Genomic DNA, 6000 nt, shown 5'->3' with positions numbered 1-6000 from the left:
AATCAAACAATTGTGGTATCATGGGGAAAAAGTTGAATATACAGGCTTTTTTTCCTATAGATAATTGGTTTTGTCTTGGTTTGTGCCACATTTGGTGTTATTAACAGGGATTTTAAGGTATGGTTGCTTGGTGATTTTGTTTTGCAACCTTCTGAAAACTCGATTTTACTCAAAATTGACTTTGCTGACTCTATTGACTAAGAGCTCGTTCATTTTTTGACTGATTCCAACACATCATCCATCATTTTGAAGGTTTTTTAATAGGGAATGTGAAAATAACAATAGACTCACTGCAACTCATTTTCCAGCACAGGTCACATATTTTATTGACCCTGGAACAACATTCCTGTCCAAACATGTAGTCCCTACCCCTAATCCTACCCATAACCTATTCCTAAAATCAGAGGGAATAACACTAATGTACAAGCACCTAACCTTGCTACTAAGTCTAATTTCACATAAACTGTAAACTTGTCCCTCAAATCTGATTGGTTGATTGGAATGTTATTCCAGGATCAACATCTTTGTACTTTATATGACATTCATTGTTGCAACAGAACTGAAAACATCCTTCATTTATAGTTTCCGGTTTACTGTCAGTTAATATTAAGACAGCTCGTTTCCTCTGACTGATGTATATGATTAAAGTTTTAATATTAGTTCCCTGGATGCCCCACCAGCACATTCATCCTAAAAATGGTGCTATAATTTACCATCTCCCTACTGGTGACAGTAGTTCTGCTCTGCATGGTTTATATCATCATGGTAAAAAAAAAGAAAAAGAAATCCCTCTTCATCACCTCTTTGCAGAGTTTTGCTGATTTTTCTAAATTGGGGACAACGCCTCATCCATCTTGTGTTTGAAGTTCAGACTGTATTCAGTGCCACTATAACTGAATCTACGTGTCCAATCTCTATAAAGCCCACTCAGCTGGCGCATGAGTCACACTGCTGATACCATCAAGCTGCACGAGAAGAAAACTGCAGAGCTTCTTGCATTTTACATGCACGAGAAGTCTGAGTGTCAGCTACCTGCGATCCTTTTGGTTGGCTTGACAACATGGACTTGCCTACGCAATGCCAAAGCCCACCAGTTCTGTGTATAAAATAATTTTGTGAACCACATCATGCACTTTTTATTGTAAATACTTGTAAATTGTATGTAAGAAGAATCTAACACTACGTAAAGAAAACATCACTGAATCTCATCGGATGAGCCATGGACACAATTCTGTTTTAACCTCTTCATTCACTGTTCATGTGTTTGGCTGGAATCGCAGGGGACTTTCTGTAAATCTGTCTGGATTCTCATTCATGCATTTTTCCGCTGGTATCCTAAATCTGGTTTACGCATAGTGAGCACTTTAAATGCCTAAGGGTAATGGAATGTACTGTGAAACGTATGTAAATGATGACCTCCATTTCATAGTTCAGATACGCATGGTCCCACTTGATGTTAGCCAGCATGAGGGCGAGCAACAAAACTGTGAAGTGACTTTTCAACTTAAATTCTTTGCATTTGATTGACTTTTCAACTTAAATCCTTTGCATTTGTTTTGTACAATATTTTACAAAAGTTCTTTTTAATTATAGCTATTAGCAACTACTATGTATGATATGTCCTTTAGCAATAGTCTTCCTAAGACATGGTATGCTGTGCTCACGCATCCCAAATGAAGGAAAATACTGCGTACATGTACTAATATATGAATAGATATATAGCTGCAAATATTCTCTAATAAATCTGCAAATTGATTTTCATAATAAAAACATTTAAATCAAAACTATTGTTCTCCCTAAACCAGGTTTAGTCATCTGAATGTGCTAAACCTGGTTTCCATGGCAACATCATGAGGAGCGCTACACTTTCAGCTGACCCAGGTGTGGATACTCAAATTTACAAAGCAGTAATGCATAAAGCCACATTCAGTAAAGCCTAAACTGTGCTGCATGCAGTCAAGGGTTTTATGGGACAAAGAAGACTGAAAAGTCAGTGTAAAGCTATCTGAAAGAATCCTAAAAAAGTCTAAAATAAAAGTCTAAAGAGTCCTTTCTAAGTGTAAGTGCTGCAGAAAAGCGTGAAATGGATGCTATTAAGACAAATGTTGGCTAATTTAAGGAATCTAAAACGATTCCTATAATCATTCAATATAGGTTCCAGAAATCCAATGCTTACAAATACATTTCATATAACTAATATTATATATATATTTATATATTATTATCTCTATATATATATAGATAGATAGATAGATAGATAGATATATAGATAGATAGATAGATAGATAGATAGATAGATAGATAGATAGATAGATAGATAGATAGATAGATAGATAGATAGATAGATATTTGGGCAATGTAATTCTATTACTGTAGTAATTACTCTCTCTAAAAAGTATTGCATTACTTTTTAATAATTGAAGGTGCACTGTGTACATTTTAGGAGGATCTACTGACAGAAATGCAATATAATATACATAACTATGTTTTCAGTGGTGTATAAAGACCTTACATAATGAACTGTTATGTTTTTGTAACCTTTGAATGAGTCATTTCTATCTCATACACCGCGGGTCCCCTTAAATTTCAAGTTGGCATTTTGCGCCGGCATGTTTCTACAGTAGCCCTAAACGGACAAACTGCTCTACAGAGTGCATTTGCTTGTCTGGTTACTATCTGCTGTCTCAGATGACGACATCTTCGTCCTGTGTTGGCCACTGTAGGTTCTCTATATTGCAATTCCCAACCTCACAGCTAGATGCTGCTAAAATTTACACACTGCACCTTTAAATCCTATATCAACCTCAACCAGTTGAACAATACAATGACAGACATGAAACTGCTCTTTTAATTCTTTTAAATAGATAATATAAAACTGTATAGATTATTCTTGAACTGACCAAAGTATTTAAAGATAGAAGGTTACATTAATAACATAATCTTTAACATTAGATGTTAAATTTCAATGTTAAATCCACTATTGTTTTATATAGAATTGTTAGCCTATACAGTATTTCATGCAAATACATCAGAAGTAACTGTAATTCAATTACAGAAGCATTAAGAGATATTCCTTACTTTACTGTTTCAAGGGAAAAGGTAATAAAAAATGATTATCATTTAATAATTAAAGGGTTAGTTCACCCAAAAATGAAAATTCGAGAGGTATATGACTCTTCCATAGACAGCAATTTAACCACCACTTTCAAGGTTCATAAAGGGACGAGAATACTTTTTGTGCTCAAAAACAAAACAAAAATAATGACTTTATTCAACAATATCTTCTGTGTCATTTTCATACGCTGTACATTCAGTGCTTCCAGATTCTCCGTCAGACTCATTATTGGCAGAGGCTGATCACATGAGCAGCATGATGCATACGTGTGGAGCCGGCCAATAATGAGTCGGCGTTCTGGCGTAGAACCTGGAAGCACTGGACGTAAACAGCATATGAGAATGACACAGAAAAGAAGATATTGTTGAATAAAGTCGTTATTTTTGTTTTTGCCGACAAAAAGTATTCTCGTCGCTTCATAACATTAAAGTTGAACCACTGCAGTCACGTCGACCGTTTTAATGATGTACCTTTCTGGACCTTGAAAGTGTTGATTATATTGCTGTCTATGGGCAAGTCATCTACCTCTCGGTTTTCATCAAAAATATCTTAATTTGTGTTCTGAAGATGAACAAAGGACTTACAGGTATGGAATGACATGGAGGTGAGTAATTAATGACAAAATTTTCATTTTTTGGGTGAACTAACGCTTTAATAGTACATGACAATCTGATGTAGAATATGAAGGGGGAAAAACACATAAGCAACAAACAATTACTGTCTCATATACTGTATGCATATGGGCTTTGGGTGCAAACCCTACACTAATGCAAAATGTAAACTGAGTTGTCAGTTTCTTACCAATTGCAAAGATTTGAATGATCTACTGACTGTGTCAGTATCTCATGCAGGCAACCTGCAAGGAGGGAGCAGAAACATGGCAAGTTGAATCAGGAACTTCACTATATGTTTTGAGAATGAAACCAGCAGCACAGAACGAAAAAATATCTGCCAGGGAACCTGCATGAATCAAATCTCCTGTGACTGTGATCCACTGCTTCATTCTCTTTTCTCTCTCTCTCTATTTGCCCTCCGCCTCCCAACAGCTGCATCGCCTCATTCCTTTCTCAGCAGTATTGCAGTTTCTGTGAGATGGACTGCTGCTATCTGAGAGAGAGGAGAGAGAACTGCATGACTTAAAAGCATGAGAAAATGATATAGAAAATATACTGCCATCAGCAAAATTTCATGTTCCAGAGGACATAACGCCAATGCAGTAAAGTATTTTCCATCCCTATTTACTATTAATACATCCCACTATAAAAATACAGCAACTATGCTGTGCCAAGTCAAATGTTAGCACAAGTCATTTGGGACCTTTGAGAATCCAAAGGCACAATGAGAATCCTGGGGCTCCTAAGGGAGGCTGTGAAGTGAAGCAGAAAGAAGAGACAAATCGTCTGCGCAGTCCTTGAATAAAACAGTAGAGCGTCTCAAAGCAAACAGATAAAGCTAAACATCATTAACATTTACTAGCACAAAACTAGTGGATGGATATGCATGGGGCAGATTTTATGTGTTTCATAATTAAAAAGGCCTGAAATATTTTTTTCAGATTTCAAATCTGAAAGACTTCCTGTTTATCGGACAGTGAATGTAAACTCCCATTGGACACTCTTTCAATATTCTGTGCTTAAAAAGGTATTATGTTAGATTAACAATCCACCACACTATATTAGCTGCCTCACTAAATAATAATGTCTTTTTTAACTGCCACGGGGACCAGTCTACTCTTAAACTGCCCAGTCTGCATTTTTAAAGCTTTGAAAGGCCTAGTTCAGATGAGAACCGCAGGGCTTTAAGGCTGGCTCACTCTGATCCGATGCCAAGTGCCAAATTTGCCTGGAGGTGCAGATCCACCTACAGTATCAAACACATACCTAGGGCTTACTCGAAGAAGCAGAACACATCCCACTGAAGCCTGTATTTGCAGTTGTGTACGCAACAATAATACCAATGGAATAGCAATACACAAGGGAACTGCATTGAGAGGAGTATTTTAAAGGGATAGTTCACCCATCATTTACATCATTCCAAAGCTGAATGACTTGAAATAACATGTTTTGATAAATGCGTCAGTGTTTCTGTCCATACAATGGTTAGTCAGTGGCAACTAACAAGGTTTCTTCAAAATATCTTCTTTTATTCCACGGAAGAAAGTCATAGAGGTTTGGAACAAAATGAGGGTGAGTAAATGAGTTTTGGGTGAACTAACTTTTTATTTACTGCCACCAAGTGCAATTTTTTAGCTAGCATCTATTTTTGTTACTAAACGTCTTCTATAGTATCATTTAACTACAAAGATGGCCTACTAAAGTAGGCTACTTATTCCAATAGCAACAATTCTGAGTATTCAATTCTCAAGTATCTAATCAAAAGTACTAGTATATGGTGAAAAACGTAGAAATAAATGATTTCTAAAACAGTTACAAGTATTGGAAATTGGTACCAGCAACAACTAAAAAAACTAGATTGAATTCAACGAACATTCAAACATTTTTTGAATTCTAGCAATGGAATAATGACTAGTTGGTAAGGAACTGCTAGTATCTAATTAATAAATTCTGCACTCTAGAAAATGATGGGTTAAAAACAACCCAAGTTGGGTTGAAAATGGACAAACCCAACGATTGGGTTAAATGTTTGCTGCTGGGCAGTTTTATTTAACCCAACTATGGTTTAAAAATTACTGGCAGTCATAAAATGAACTCAAAATAGGTTGGAAATTAAAAATCAGACACATAATTACTAGAGGCAACAATAATTATCAAAAGGTGAACATTTATTAAGAAGCAATTTAATAAATGTTCATTTATTAAATATGTATTATTAAATGTTAATTTCCAACATACTTTGGGTTCATTTGAAGCATGCAATACAGTCAT

The sequence above is a fragment of the Chanodichthys erythropterus genome, chromosome 16 (assembly GCF_024489055.1).
Source record: "Chanodichthys erythropterus isolate Z2021 chromosome 16, ASM2448905v1, whole genome shotgun sequence".
NCBI lineage: Eukaryota > Metazoa > Chordata > Actinopteri > Cypriniformes > Xenocyprididae > Chanodichthys > Chanodichthys erythropterus.
The sequence above is the reverse complement of the archived record's forward strand: the minus strand, read 5'-3'. Positions refer to the sequence as shown.